The sequence below is a fragment of the Tupaia chinensis genome, unplaced genomic scaffold, assembly GCF_000334495.1.
Source record: "Tupaia chinensis unplaced genomic scaffold, TupChi_1.0 Scaffold000602_1, whole genome shotgun sequence".
Taxonomy (NCBI): domain Eukaryota; kingdom Metazoa; phylum Chordata; class Mammalia; order Scandentia; family Tupaiidae; genus Tupaia; species Tupaia belangeri.
Genome location: NW_006160120.1, coordinates 152505 through 169395, shown reverse-complemented (window position 1 = coordinate 169395; position 16891 = coordinate 152505).

The following is a 16891-nucleotide window of genomic DNA, read 5'->3' as shown; positions in this document are numbered from 1 at the left end:
GTTCTCTTGGTCTCTCTCTGGTGAATGCATGTGCCCTCTGGCAAGTTAAAAAATAGTTTATAGGCCAGTAAGTGGCATGGAGATTAAGGCACTGGATCTTATGTAGCCAACTGTGCAGTTTGAGTTCCAGACTCAGCAGCTTGAAAAATCATGCCAGGCATGTGTGTGCCCAAAATTCAGAGAGGAGAATAAAGGAGAAGGGATCGTGGCGTGGCCATCTACCCTGGGAGTGATTCCTCTCTTTCCCACTCTCTTTCTCTCTGGTGAAAGCACACATCCTATAGCAAAAACTAAAAAATAATAATAATTATAAAATAATCTGACTACATAAAAACAAATGTCAAAAAAATTAAAAATAAAAACACAAAACAATTCCCCTTCCTGGAGGGGAAGGGGAATTTAGAAACACTGCTTAATGGTTATGAAGTTTTCTTTTGGGATGATAAAAATATTTTAGAACTAGATTGAGGTCGTAGTTGTACTAAATACCAGTGAAATCGAAAATTTTAAGATGGTTCATTTTGTGTGAACTGCTATAAAAATATTAGAATACAATTTTTAAAAAGAGTTATTTATTTAATTTTGTTTACCTTTTTTTTTCTACTTTTTTTTTTTTTGAGAGATTTTTGCTACAGGGCATGTGTGCTCACTGGAAAGACAGAGAGACAGAAAGCAAGAAATCACCCCCCAGGGGGAGATGGCCAGGCTGCAATCCCTTCTCCTCCATTCTCCTCTTGGGATCTTGGGCACACACACACACACGCACACACACACACACCCAGCGTGAGTTAAGCCACCAGGTCTGGGACTCGAACCGCAGTCAACTACGTGGATGTCCAGTGACATAGCCATTACGCCAACTGCTGGTTCCTCATTTCCTCATTATTTTTATTTTTAAATTCAGTACAGGGCACATGCGCTCATCAGTGAGAGACAGAGAAAGAGAGACAGAGAAGGAAAGTGAGAAAGCAAGCTGCCAGGTCTGGGACTCAAATCATAGACAGTCATGTGGAAGTTCTTTATCACCATGCCACCTGCTGGCCTCTAGAATGAAATTTTTTTTTTTTTGAGAGGTTTTCGCTATAGGGCGCGTGCACTCGCCAGACAGAGAGAGACAGAGAGACAGAAAGCGAGAAATCATTCCCCAGGGGGGATGGTCACGCCGCAATCCCTTCTCCTCCATTCTCCTCTCAGGATCTTGGGCACGCACGCACACGCGCCCAGCGTGAGTTTTAAGCCACCGGGTCCGGGACACGAACCGTGGTCGACTACGTGGGCATCCAGCGACATAGCCATTATGCTAACTGCTGGTCCCTGTGCCCAAACTCTTAAGAGGATAATGGAGATGGATAGCTTGCAGCATGGCCATCCTCCGTGGGGAGTAATTTCTCACTTTCTCTTCCCCTGTCTCTTTCTGTCTCTCTAGCAAGCACATGCACCTTATAGCAAAAATCCCTCAAAGTATTATTTAATTTTATTATTATTGATATTATTATTTTTTGAGTTGCTATGGGGAATGTGTGTTTACCAGAGAGAGAGGAAAAATGAGAAGAAAGTCATCAGGTCCAGGACATGAATCATGGTTGGCCATGTGGTTAAAAAAAAAAAAAAGTGTAAAATGATATGAACTTTTGAAAATGTAATTTGGAAATAATATATTTTTATTTGTAATTTTTTAATTTTTTTTTTTTTTTTTTTTTTTTTTTTTTGCTATAGGGCATGTGCACTCACCAGAAAGACAGAGAAATAGAAAGTGAGAAATCATTCCCCCCTTTCTGGGGGATGGCCACGCCACAATCCCTTCTCTGCCATTCTCCTCTCCGGATTTTGGGCACTCATGCACACATACCCAGCATGAGTTTTAAGCCATTGGGTCTGGGACTCAAACAGCAGTCAACTATGTGGGAGTTCAGTGATGTAACCATTATGCCATCTGCTGGTCTGGTTCGTTGTATTTATTTTTATTGCCAGAGGGTGCATGCACTACCACAGAGAGACAGAGAAACAGAGATGGGGAGAGAGAGAAAGCACCTTTCTCTCCCTCCCAGTAGGGCATGATTGTGCTGCAGTCCTTTCTCTTCCATTTCTCCATCCTATTGGGATGTGGGGCACACACAGCTGGTGTGTTTTTTCAAACTGCTGGGGCTGGGATTTGAACTGTGGTCAAATGGAAAAAAAAAAAAGAAGGAGAGAGAGAGAGAGATGGCTCCTTTAACCACTAGGCTACTGGACTGGCCCTAGAAATAATTTAAATGGATATACTTTTTGGTCTAATCATTTCATTGCTAAGATTTGTTTTTCTGACAAATACACTAGCATAAAATTTTTATAGCTATATATCAGTTATTTAATTAGGTTCTTGGCAAGAAATTCAGAACACCAATTTATGAGGATAAACTCCGTTTGTGAGGGCAAACATGGACCACAGGTAGCCCTGGAGCTGAGGAACGGCTTTGATTTTTGGTAAAATTTGCAAGTCCACAGCTTTCTGATCACCCTTGTGCTGCTCTGTAATCTCGTATTTGTCCTTCTCTGTGTTGAAGATCTCGCTTTCCTGGTGTCTGGGCTTCCACAGCTGCTTTTTCTTGAAGTAAGTCTCAGTGAGGTGTTTTGGGACTTTTACTTTGCTAATATCAATTTTCATGGAGGTGGCAATGACAAATTTCTGGTGTGTTCTACACAGTGGAACTCAGTTGAGGACCAGAAGTCCAGTCACAAGTAGCAGCCACTGCTCAGCTGCTTCAGGAAAACCACTCTCTTGCCTCTGTGGCGTCCAGTGCGGATGAGCAGGATGGTCCCGGGAGTGATGCTGGCTCTCAGCTCTCTCGTGTGCTGACTTTTTTTTTTTGCCATAACTCAACAGCTTTGGAGACACATCTTTAGTACGATAATACTTGGGCATTTTGTGAAGTTCAACCACGCAGGTACCACCATTCTTGTCCCCATCAACTGTTTTTGTGACAATGGCAAGAACCTTCTTTTCCTTTTCCATCCTGGATTGAGTAGCCAAGTATTTCCTCTAGTACATGGCCTTCCCAGAATACATGGCAGATCAGGAGTATTTGCCCATGCCCTGCAATGGAGCTTCCCCTTCTTGGACTTTGCAGCTTGGGGTCGCCCTTCTTTTTAGAGAGAGAGGTTTAGGTTTTTGCTATAGGGTACATGTGCTAGCCAGAGAGACAGAAAGCAAGAAATCACTCCCCGGGGGGTTGGGGGGCAGGGATGGCCACGCCGCAATCCTTTCTCCTCCATTTTCTTCTCGGGATCTTGGGCACGCATGCACATGTGCCTGGCATGAATTTTAAGTCACCAGGTAAGGCACTCGAACCAAGGTCAACTATGTGGGAGTCCAGCGACATAACCATTATGCAATCTGCTGGTCCCAGAGTCAACTGTTTTTTTTTTTTTTTTTGAGAGTTTTTTTGCAATAGGGCGCATGCGCTCGCCAGACAGAGAGAGAAAGAGAGACAGAAAGCAGGAAATCACCCCCCAGGGAGGATGGCCACGCCGCAATTCCTTCTCCTCCATTCTCCTCTCGGGATCTTGGGCACGCACGCACATGCACCCGGCGTGAGTTTTAAGCCACCAGGTCCAGGCCGCGAACCATGGTCGACTACATGGGAATCCACAAGCTTTTTCACCTGCCATCTTGTATGATGAGAAAGAGCCTCCCATAATCTTTATTCTACTATTCTTTGCAACTCAAACAAACATGTAGGCTCAAAGATATTGCTCAAAGTACTGTTTATAGTAGCACACAAAAAACCTAAGTGTCCATCACTAGGGTTGAATGTGGTAAATCCATAAAGTGGGATTCTACCTAGTCATTAAAAAGAACAAGATATATCTACCCCTACTTGTGGAGAACCATCCAAAACAAGAACGATTAAGTCTGGGGCAGTGAAATGATGTTCACTGCAGTTACTGTTACATGATCCTGTGTGCATATTCTTTTTTATTTTATTTTTCTTGTTAGAGAGCTTGTACGCTCCCTGGGGAGAGAAAAAAAGAGTCAGAGAGAGAGAACGTGAGAAAGCACCCTGCATGGGGGATGACCATGCTGCAATGCCTTCTCTTCCTGTTTTTCAAGCTGCTGGGTCTGGGACTATAACCACGCAGTTGGCCATGTGGGAACTACATGCTTTAACCACCATGTCACCACTGACTGGCTCCTGTGTGCATATTCTTAAAACACTTCCAGGGACCAACAGATGGTGTAATGGTTATGTCACTAGACACTCATGTAGTCAACAGCAGTTCAAGTCCTGGAACTGGAGTCTTCAAACTCACACTGGACATGTGTGTGTGTGTGCCCAAAATCCCAAGAGAAGTATGGAGGAGAAGGGATTGCGGCATGGCCATCCACCCAGAGGGTGATTTCTCATGCTCTGTCTCTGTCTCTCTGGCGAGCACATGTGCCCTATAGCAAAAATATCTCAAAAAAAAAAAAAAGTATAATGAGCCTAGACCCACCAGGAAAACCAAAGGGGAGCAACAGGTGGTGTGGTAGTTAAGGGAGCTGGACTCCCACATGGCTGACCACAGTTCAAGTCCCAGAGCTGGCAGCTTACTTTTGCACTTTCCCTCTCTCTCTCTCTCTCTCAATCTGGTTAAATTTAAATAAATAAATAAATAAATAAATAAGTAAAGTTACATGAAAATAAAACATTTCCAAAGATGGAGCTAGCAGGTGGCGTGGTGATTAAGGCTCTGGACTACCACATGACTGACTGCAGTTTGAGTCCTGGACCCAGCAGCTTAAAAATCACACCAGGCACATGTGTGCATGCCCAAATCCCAGAAGGAGAATGAGAACAAAGGATTGTGGCATGGTCATCCCCCATGGAGGAGTGACTTCTCACTTTCCCTCTCACTGTCTCTCTTTCTCTCTCCCTGGCAAATACATATAACATATGCAAAACTAAACAAAACAAAAACAACAACAAAAAAAACCCAAAAACATGGCTTCACAAAGATGAGAAATTGATTCTACTCACTCATCAGTGTTATTTAAAAAAAAAAAAAAAAAGTAAAAGGGGAGTCAGCAGGTGGTGTAGTGGTTAGGTGCTGAACTCCCATGTGGTTGACCAGGGTTCAAGTCCCAGACCTGGTGGCTTAAAACTCATGCTAAGTGTATGTGCGTGTGTACCCAAAATTCCCAAGAAGAGAATGGAGGAGAAAGGATTGCAGTATGGCCTTCCCCCCTGATTTTTCGCTTTCTGTCTGTCTCTCTAGAGAGCATGTGTGCCCTATATATAACAAAAATCTCTCTCAAAATAAAAAAGTAAGAGGAAGGACCAGCAAATGGTATAACAGTTATGTCGCTGGACTCCCATGTAGTCAACCATGGTTTGCGTCCCGGACCCGGTGGTTTAAACTCACGCCAGGTGCATGTCCGTGCATGCCCGAGATCCCAAGAGGAGAATGGAGGAGAAGGGATTGCAGCGTGGCCATTCCCCCTGGGGGGTGATTTCTCGCTTTCTGTCTGTCTGTCTCTGTCTACCTGGCGAGCACACGCGCCCTACAGTGAAAATCTCTAAAAAAAAAAAAAATACATTTGGGGCCAGTGGTGGTTGAGGCACTGGACTCCCACATGGCCAACTGTGGTTTGAGTCCTGGACCTGGTGGCTTGCTCTCTCACTTTCCCTCTCTCTCTGGTGAATGCATATGCACTAGAGCAAATAAAATAATAATAAATAAATTTAAATCATTTTTAAGTGCAATTAATATCCCTGTAAACCTTTCGTAAAGTCTAAAAATTGTAAGTTGAACCATTGTAAGTTGGAGACCATGTGTACTGTCGACATGTTTTGTCCTTTAAGTAAAACGTTCACCTCTACAGCGTAATTTTTAAACCTGGGCAAGTCTGCCTTGGACCTTAGGCTTCAGAAGGGTCTCTCTCTGGCCTTCTGCTGCCTGTGCCCCACTCCGTGGAGCAGGGTTCAGGGCGCCTGCGAGCCTGTACCAGATCATGCTCAGGGTACCCCAAACCCCAGGACTCCAAGACAAGCAGCAGGTCTGCTTCTTTCCAGGGTTCATCCTCCTGAGAGTGGCCATCTGCCTTCCTGGGCTCCCACAGGACAGAGGAATGGCCAGAGGCAACTGCTGGGGAAGGGTGGGGTGGAAAAAAATGGAGTTGAAGCCGGGCTAAAATGTTCACACACAGGAGGGATGGGCTGGAGGGCGGGATTGAGGTGGAGGTCTATTTGCATTTTTGCCATGGATCCTCCCCACTGCTCCCCGAATTCTGTGCACTTGCCAACACAATTTCCCACTCAACATTACATTTTTAAAAATATTTTATTTAACTTTATTTCTTATTTAAATTTTGACTAGAGAGAGAGAGAGAGAAAGTAAGAAAGCAAGCCACTAGGTCTGGGACTCCATCCGCAGTCGTTCATGTGGGAGTCCAGTGCTCTTAACCACCATGCCACTTGGCTGGCCCCTCAACATTATGTCTTTGTGTGTTGTCTATGTTAACAGATTTAGCTCCAGCTTATTAGTTTTCTTTCCTCTTTTATTTATTCATTTTTTTCCGGAAAAGACTCAGAGAGATAGAAAGAGAGAAATCACCCCCTTGGGGGAGGGGAGGATCACACACATACACACACACACACAAACACACACCCGCCCAATCCTTCTCCTCCACTCTCCTCCCTGGATCTTGAGCACGCATGCACAAGCACCTGTGTGAGTTTTAAGCCGTGGGTCCAGGACTCGAAATGAAGTCAGCTACGTGGCAGTCCAGCGACGTAAGCATTACACCAATTCATCTACTGGTCCCTCTGATTTACTGGTTTTCATTCCCATATACAGTATTTGGCTAGTTTGAAGAGATTCAGATCCCTGGTTCTCCCCCTGCCCCCCATTCTCCTAGAGGAGGAGATAGACAGGGCCGAAGCACCTGCCTCTTTCAGAAAGTCTGTGTGAGGCAGCATGGCAGCCTGGCTTGGGAAACAGAGGAGATGGGCATGCCTCTGGCTTTGCACAGGCTGACAGGCCGCTCTGCCACCTCTCCACCTGGTCTCCAAGGTCGGCACGGATGGGCCGCACTGCTGCACAGGTTTCTCGCCGCAGCCGGGGAATCAGGTCTGGGAGACCTGGTGGAGTCAGCGGGCGCCCCCTGCTGGAGACAGAACTGGTCTCTCCATCCCTTCTCACCCCGCATCCTGGCCCAGCCTTTACCCTGGCTTTTAGGGCTCATTCAAGTCTACCCCACTTGCACAGGAGTAATCGCCAGCTCTGTTCCATAGAACATTCAGGCACAGCATAGAAATCCTAAGAGCTCCCACTTAGGGCCGTTATTAGGGATGAAGGAGAGCAGTGGTTGAAAATCCACAGGGCTCAGATCCTGGTCACTGGGTGACCTCTGGCAACTCAGCTACTCATGAATGAAATGGGGACAAGTAACGTCATCTACCTCATAGGACTGCTGTGAGGATTTGAATCAAAGTGTAATGTTCAAAGTGATGGTTGGCATGCAGCAAGCACTAGCCCGGGCTACTATCCGGTGCCAGACCCAGGCTAATGGTTTTCATTTCTCAGGGTCAGACAGCTTATGTGTGCCAGGTGCCGTTCTATAATCTTTCTGTTGATTACATCATTTAATATCACAACTCTAGGAGCTGAATTTACTTAGGAGGGTCTTCACAAAGCTCAAGGAAAATGCATGTTAGGAAAATGCGATGCATGGATTTCAAATTGTTTGTATCAAAATAAGCTTGTACTTTAAATCTACTTTTCCATGAACTTTTTGAAGTCCCCTCCCATATTTCCCCCCTTTACAGGGGAGGAAGCTGGGGCACACAGAGACCAAGCGATTCAAAGTGGGAGAGCTTCGTCCAAACCCAGGAAAAGTACTGCACACTCAGCCCACACACTTCAGCCGCTCCGCCCTCACAGTACCATCCCCATTACAGTCAGGGAAACGGAGGCCCACAGGTGCAGTGACTCCCCTTAAACCACATTCCTGATCAGGGCTCGAGCCCTGGTCTAGACGTGACCCTGTTCTGTCTCCCTGCATTGTCTCATGCACACGACAGCCCAGCAGGAGTGGTGACCCTATGTGACAAGGGAGGACGCTGAACTCAGATGGTTGTGACTTGCTCAAGGTCACAGAGCAAGTAAGTAGGAGCTTCCCCTGCTGGGGGCAGGGCCCACGGACGCTCTGCTGGGAGCCAGTGCCTCCTTGGCAGGCAGCTGTGGGCATCTTGTCTCTATGACCGCAGCTCGTTGTCTCGGGCATCCGAGGTTAGCACTGCTTGCTTCCAGGCCAGCCTCAGCGCAGCTGTCAAAGTCACAGTCTTGAGCTGTCACTCAGCCTGAGCCTGGCCTCAGCACGGACTCTTAGGGCTTCCTGATGGCCTGGAGGCTCAGCTTCCATCCCCAGCCCTCTGGAAGGCAGCTGGCCCAGTGGAAAGAGTAGGAGGTTGGAGCCAGACCAGAGTTCAAATCCAGCTGCACTCCTTTATTTCTGGGTGATCTGGGAGTTTCCTCACCCTCTGAAACTCATCACCTCTAAAAGTGGGTTATAATCTCTGCTTTGCAGGCTGTGGTGACAATAAAATGCAATAACGTAGGTGTTCAATGAATGTTTGACACCTCTGCTAGCCCTTCGCTCCAGACTCTTGTCCCTGGCTATGCATGCCCCCTCTCCAAGGGCCAGCAAGTCCCCACTGTCACTTCCAAGATGCCCTCATACCTGAATGAGATGTCTCGGTGCCAGAGTTGGGCTGCTGTTGCAGGAAGCACATCGTCTAGGGAGCCTGGAGGGGACTATCACAAAGCACGAACTCAGAGGCAGAAGAACTTTCCCATAGGTAGCTCACTCATTGTTTAGCAGCCCAATAAAGATGGGCTAAGGGCCTGCTATGTGCCAGCGACCCCGCTTTTGGTGAGTAAGAAAGACAAGGTCCCTGTTTAGGCATCCGATGGCGAGCGTACCTGTTCCAGCGCAGCCCCTGGGCCGGACACTGCACAGGAAACAGCACACCTATGGGGCACTCGCACGGCTTGCCATTCATCCTTCTTTCAGTGCCCCTGGAGACCACGTGAAACACCGAAATCATCCCTCATAGGTGAGGCAAGAGAGGAGTCGAGAGGTTGGTAACTCAGAGCAGGGCTGGGTGGGGGTGACTACAGTCTGATTCCAGAACCTCCACGCCTTACTGTGCTGCCACGTATTCTTCCTTCTGCTTTTCTAAGTTCTCTGTGTTGTCTCCTTTTAGACGAGGAAACTAAGTCTCAGGAAGCCCGTCAATATCACACAGCATGTAAACCTAGGTGCTGGGATATTTGGACTCTTGCTTTGGTCTGAATCTACAGTTCTTTGGCCCACATTATCCTGCCAAGAGCTGACTCATGCAGCATCGCTCTGCCCAGCAAAGAAACAAATAGGACTCAGGTCTGGCCTTGGGGGCTCAGTCCACTAGGGAAGCTGGGGAATACCTGGCAGCATCACACCATGGGAGGTGCTATGGGAGTGGCATAGAGATGGTACTAGGGGAACTCACCACAGGGAGATAGCAACTACCCAGAAGGAATCCCAGAAGGCTTCCAGGAGGAGGTGATGCTCAAGCTAGACAACAAACAAAGTGCCTAGAAAGACCATGGGTGGACCAGCAGGCAGCATGGTGGTTAAGGTGTTGCACTCTCACAAGGCCGACTACGGTTTGAGTCCTGGACCTGGCAGCTTGAAATTCACGCTGGGCTTGGGAGCTGGCAAGTGGTGCAGTGGTTTAGAGCGCTGGACTCCTACATGGCTGACCACAGTTCGAGTCCTGGACCTGGCAGCTTGCTTTCTCACTTTTCGTCTCTCTGCTCTCTCTCACTCTGTTCCTCTCTGGTCAAATTAAAATAAATAAATAAATAAATAAACAAAAATTAAATAGTTCTTAAAAAAAATAAAAAGAAAGAAAGAAAAAGAAATTCATGCCGGGCTCATCTGCACCCAAAACCCCAGGAGGAGAAAGAAGGAAAAGGGATGGTGGCATGGTCATTCTACCAGGGATGATTTCTCACTTTACTTCTCACTGTATCTTTTTCTATCTCTCTTCTACAAGCATAAGTGCCCTATAGCAAAACCTTTAAAAATGAAAAAAGGATCATGGGACCTTGGGGGAGGAGCACTGTCTGATAATGCAAGTATGATGTGGCCCTTCCTAGGAATGGGATTATTTGAGTTGGTTAGTTTTTTCTGTCTATTCCAAATTCATCCTCTGCTCTTCTGCTCTGCTCTGATGGCAGGAGCGGAGCCCTGCAGATCATTTCCTGGGCTCCCTTGCCAACTGGCTGCTCACAAGGTTCGGCCTTCATGAGGCTGGAAGCCCTGGTGAGAGACTAGAGAAGGCATGGGGAGCCAGGTCTGCCTCCCCATCTTACTCAGCTTCGAGGAGGGTGAGGTGGGGTTGCAACTCCTGAGAGGCAGGTCTGCTGGGTTTCAGCTTCTCCCTGGGTAGTCCCAGTTTCTAGTCTCTGGGAATTCCATCACCTCTCTGTGTACTTCCAGCCCGAGGGAAGGCAGTAACTTTCTGAAGTCCCCAATCTCAGGTTTGCCTCAACTTCCCCTGGTCACCTTTCTTCCTGACAAACCACATTGTAGTTACTTTTCTTTTTTGGGGGGAGAGGTTTTTGCTATAGGACGTGTGCGCTCGCCAGACAGACAGAGTGAGACAGAGAGACAGAAAGCAAGAAATCACCCCCCAGGAGGGATGGCCATGCCGCAATCCCTTTTCCTCCATTCTCCTCTTGGGATCTTGGACACGCACGCACACGCGCCCGGCGTGAGTTTAAGCCACCGGGTCCGGGACTCGAACCGTGGTCGACTACGTGGGAGTCCAGCGACATAGCCATTACGCTAACTGCTGGTCCCTGTAGTTACTTTTCTCTATATAATTCCTTCTTTAGAATCACCTTGAATGGGGCTTGCTTTCCTGACTAGACCCCTGATAATCTGTGTCTCTGTTTTCTTGTCTGTAAAATGAGGGTACCTGGGGCCAACAGGTGGTATGGTGGTGAAGGTGCTGGACTCCCACCTGAATGACCGTGGTTGGTGACTTGCTTTTTTGCTTTCATACTCTCTTTCTCTGTCTCTCTCTCTGGTAGATGTATGAGCCCTATAGCAAATTTTAAAATAATAATAATTCATTTAATTAAATAAATAATTCTTTTAAAAAAATAAATAAAATGAGGGTTCCTTTATTTATTTATTTATTTTGGAGAGATTTTTGCCATAGGGCACGTGCGCTTGCCAGACAGACAGAGAGAGAAAGAGAGACAGAAAGCGAGAAATCATCCCCCAGCAGCGATGGCCACGCCACAATCCCTTCTCCTCCATTCTCCTCTTGGGATCTTGGGCACGCATGAACACGCGCCCAGCGTCAGTTTTAAGCCACCAGGTCCGGGACTCGAACTGCAGTCGACTACATGGGAGTCCAGCGACATAGCCATCACGCTAACTGCTGGTCCCCTTCATTTATTCATATGACAAATAGGTATCTAGTATCTATCTATCTGTAAAGCTGTAGTAAATACTGGCGAGTCCATAGGAAACAAGACAGATGAAAGGAAATGAAAATCCAGATGCTGTCCACACCTCTCGTCTTTGCGAAGACTAGATGAGATGTTTGCATACATGTCACCGGCTGGCTGGGTGTCAGGAACAACATCACATACAGATAGGCAAACAGTTTGGATTTCAGTCTGTTTTCTGAATCTAAGTATATCAGTCCTACGACCGTTCCCCATAGTCTTGAGCCCTCCAATCCTGGAAGAGAAAGATTTACAACAAATAAAGGAAGCCTTAATTTACACTATAGGGGGGACCAGCAGTTGGCGTAATGGCTATGTCACTGGACTCCCATGTAGTCGACCACCATTCAAGTCCCAGACCTAGTGGCTTAAACTCACATAGAGTGCATGTGTGTGCGTGCCCAAGATCCTGAGAGGAGAATGGAGGAGAAGGGATTGTGGCGTGGCCATCCCCGCTAGGGGGTGATTTCTCGCTTTCTGTCTCTCTGTCTCTGTCTTTCTGGTGAGTGCATGTGCCCTATAGCAAAAAACCTCTCCAAATAAATAAATAAATAAATTTACATTATAGGGAGTCAACTCAAAGGACTCATTATTCCAAGTGGTGGTGTAGTTGTAATCTACAAACAGGTTTATTAAAATAGATATAGCTAGAGCCAGCAGGTGGTGTGGTGGTTAAGGTACTGGACTTCCTACATGGCTGACCACAGTTCAAATCCCAGACCTGGCAGCTTGCTTTCTCACTTTCCCTCTCTTTTTCTGTTGCTCTCTGATGAACTCATGTGAAAAGAATAACAAATAATTCTAAAAAAAAAAAAAAAAACAGGTTTGGCTAAACCAACAGATGGTGGTGGCATGGAGAGAAAAGGCAGAGAAGGCCTCAGATCACCCACCTGTGACTGCCTGCTCCCAGCTGATCCAGGACAATGGAGGAGCACTGGCCAGGAGGGAGGAAACCAGGGATGAAGTTCATCAGTTGCATGATCTGGCATGAGTTACTTCACTGCTCTGGAGCTTCAGTTTCCTCACTTAGAACACAGAATTATTTTAATTGCCAGAGGGAGCTTGTGCTCACCAGAGACAGAGACAGAGAGGGAGAAAGCAACCCAATGGGGTGTGATCACGCTGTAATCCCTTCTCCTCCATTTCTCCATCGTGTTGGGATATGGAGTACACGCACACGTGCCCAGAATGTTTGGCAAGTTGCCAGGGCTTGGACTCAAACCGGTCGGCTGTATGGGATGGGCTCCCTTACCTACTAGGCCACAGGGGTGGCCTGATGATGGCAGTTTAAAAATGTATGTAAAGCGGGACCAGCAGTTAGCGTAATGGCTATGTCGCTGGACTCCCACGTAGTCAACCGTGGTTCGAGTCCTGGATCCGGTGGCTTAAACTCACGCTGGGCGCGTGTGCGTGCGTGCCCAAGATCCCAAGAGGAGAATGGAGGAGAAGGGATTGCGGTGTGGCCACCCCCCCGGGAAGTGATTTCCTGCTGTCTCTCTGTCTCTCTCTGTCTGGCGAGCGCACGTGCCCTACAGCAAAAACCTCTCAAAAAATAAAATGTAAAGCACTTTATACAGCATTGGGTACTTGTGGTGAGTGCTAAATGAACATTTGCTAAGATGATTATTAACTACCGCAGGACACGAGGCCTGGGCCCACAGCTCTTTCCATTAGACCAGGAAACTTACTGTGTGATCTTTTAGCAAGTCACTTCCTCTCTGGACTTCATTTTCCTTATCTATAAAACAGGAAAAGAAGGGCTGGCTTTGTGGCCTGCTGCTTAAGGCAACAGGACCCCACAACTGCTCAGTTTGAATCTTGGACCTTGTGGCTTGGGAAATACCCTAGGTGCATGTGTGTGTGCCCCAAACCCCAAGAGCAGGGAGAGATGGAGAAAGGATTGGACTGTGACCATTCCCCGAGGAGTGGGCTTTCTCCTCCCTCTCTCTGCATTCATGGAGAATGCACATGCCCTCCAGCCAAAAACAAACAAAGTGGGAAAATATTGGCTCATCAGAAAAGTCATGTGTATTTTTCTGTTTTCCTATGCAAAAACACATCACATTTTCTGATGACCCTATAGTAACTGCATTGCCTAAGGAAAAGTATCTAATAGCCAGGCATTACTATCGCTCTATGAGAAATGGTAGCCTGATCTGAAAGTAGGGAGTCTGCAGCCAGACTGCTTGGTTTCCAATCCCAGCTCTCCCTTGACTTTGGTAGATTTCCTTACCGTTCTGTGCCTCAGTTTCTTTCCATGTAGAGTTAATAATGGCAACTACCTGATAGGGTGGTTGTAAAGATTAAATAAATGTATGTTGATAAAGCAGTTAGAACGGTGATTGGCGGAGTAGTTTATGATATCATTTTACCTTTACTAAGCGTACTTTGCATGATACCTAGGGTGCTTTGTGCTCTGGAATCACAGTCTGGGTCCACATCTCAGCTCTGCCCTCTTGGTTGTGTGACCTGGGACATATCGCTTCCTCTCTGAGCCTCTGCTTCCTCCTCTCTACTTCCTTAAGATACCAGGATGCAGCCACACAGTTCTGTCTTTTTTTGCTGTCCCTCGTGGCTCCCCTCCTTCTCTGCATTTTTCTCAATGGTCCACCTCAACATCCTTCTAACCAGAGCCCGTCTGCCATTTCCAGAAGCCTTCCCAGCAAAGCTGAGGCCGGAACCACAGACTGCACACTCCGGAGGGCAGAACCCTGGGACCTGCTTGTAAAGCTGATCTGTCTTATAAAAAAGCCTAAAATGTTTCCAAGGAACGGTAAGACCTGGACCATGAGCTTCCTCTGAGCCTTGGGCTCCTCCTCTGTTCCGTGAGCAGCCTGTCACCTCGCGTAGCAAGACATTCTGTGATCTGGTGATATCGTGATGAAGACCAAGTTTAGGGTGAGTCTTTGCTGGATTGGGACAGGAATGGGTCCTGTGCACCACTCCCGAGTACCCTGACCGTGTTGGGAGAGGTGCCTTGGTCAGAGACAAGCTGCATCCTAGTGGCATGGAGTCGGGGTGGGAGGTGCCTCTGTAGGGCTGAGGAACTGGGTCCACACTGGAAAATACCCTGGGGAGTGCAAACCCAGCCTGCCACTCTGCCAGTGCTGGCTCAGCTCTCCAGGGCTGCTCTAGGGGTCTGATCTGTGTGATGGGGGCCAGGGACGGGCACCTAACACATCCAGAAGCCTCCAGCCCCCTTCCAAAGGGAGCCTAGGAAAGGAAAACTTTATCTTGGAAAGAACTGGGTAAACCCAACCCCCTCAAACTCGGATGCACATAAATAGCAGCTCAAAGTACCCTTGTTCTTTTATTTTTCAATGTGCCATATGGTGAGTATATTTGCTAGAGAGAGAGAGACAGAGAGAGAAAGAGAAAGTGAGAAAGAACTGCCAAGGGGATGGCCAAACCACAATCCCTTCTTCTCCATGCTCCTCTTGGAATTTTGAGCATACACATGTACCCAGACTGTTTTCTAAGTTGCTGAGTCCAGGACTAAAATCAGCCACCTTAACCATCACACCACCAACTGGCCCTTCTTATTTATTTATTTATTTTATTGATAGAGGGGGAGGAAAAGAGAGAAAGGGAGAAGTATTTTTTAAGATTCAGATTTATTTATTTATTCAATTCCATTTGTTATTACTATTATTTTTAAATTTTTTTAAAGAAATTTTTACTATAAGGTGAGGGTGCTCACCAGAGACAGAGAGAGAAAGAGAGAGAGAGAAAGAGAGAAATCACCCTCCAGGAGGGATGTCCATGCCACAATCCCTTCTCCTCTCAGGATTTTGGGTACGGGTGCTCACATGCTCAGCATGTTTTGTTTTGTTTTTTAAAATTATTTATTTAACTTTATTTATTCATTCATTCATTTTTTATTTGACCAGAGAGATACACACAGACACAGAGAGAGAGGAGGTGAGAAAACAAGCCACCAGGTCCAGGACTTGAACTGTGGTCAGCCATGTGGGAGCATCCAGTGCCTTAACCATCATGCCACCTGCTGGTACCCACAGCATGAGTTTTAAGCTGCTGGGTCTGGGACTTGAACTGTGGTTGACTACGTGGGAGTGAAGCAATATAACCATTACGCCATCTGCTGGTCCTATTATTTTTTTAATTTGACATGAGAGATAGAGAAAGGGAAAGTGAGAAAGCAAGCCTCCAGGTCTGGAATTTGAACTGTGATCAGCCACGTGGGAGCCCAGCCCTTTAACCATCACACCACCTGCCAGCCCCAGGTAGAAGTATTTTTGACAGTCTCTCCTCTTTGCAATCCTTCTGCCCCAGTCTCCCAGTCAGCTAGGACCACAGGAATGCATCACTGCACCTGGCCTGTTAAGGTTGGAACAAGAATTTAACCCGGGCTTCCCACGCGGCCTCAGCCATTGCACTGGGCATACTCCAGCTTACTCCACCTTAGCTGCACCCTTTGTCAGCTTTAAACAGATTTTCTCTACAGCAGTACCGGGAGTTTCTTTTTCCTGAAATCTGTATTTTTTTTTTAGTTGAGGAAAACCGCGTGTGCAACACAGAAATGCAGAGAGAAAACTCGGGCCCTTTACTCCCTCTCTGAGTGCTTTCCGCCACAAAATACTAAAAAGGCATAAACGTAAGATGGTATTGGAGCATCCCGAGGAAGGGCATACCTCTTCTGAAGGGCTGCAAGCTATAGGTACCTGCATTCCCTTCATCCTGCAGAGACAACAGATGTACGAGGGTTCTAGACCTCCACGTTAATTACAGTCACAAGCGTACACAAGGATCGCAAAGAGCCAGGTGTAAGCTCCTCCCTATTCGGACTTGCCTCCCGAGTCGCCTTAACTTGTGATTTGGGACCAGCCTTTCCCATCTCCGGGCCTCAGTTTCCCTAGCTGAATAACAAGGACTACATGCTTCCCTCCCCCAGGGAACATCAAACCTAACCGGGCGGACCTCGATTAAGTTCGGCAAACAGCTAGGCAAAATGAATTAACTGCTCTCCCGCCAATTCCAAACCTCCTGGGGCCGCACGCGTTTCAGACAAGCCCAGGGGGCGTGGCCAGGCCCCGGGAGCCCCGCCCAGAAGAGCTGGCCCGCCTTCGCCACGCCCAGCCCTGCGGCCCAGGGAAGGGACCAAGCGGTTACGTCACATACCCTTCCTATGTAACCCTCCGCCGCGAGAGAAAGTAGTCCCCAGCCCGCGGGGGGACCCGTCGCCTACATCTGGCAACGCAGAAGTCCTCGCGTCTCTCCGGACCCGATTATGGTTTTGAGGCCTCGGAGCGACCTTCCAGAACGCTGGAAATCTGTTTCCCGGGGCAGGCGGAGGAAGTAGTTCCGGCTCGCGGTAGGCCGATGGGCCCTCCGCGGCGAGGGA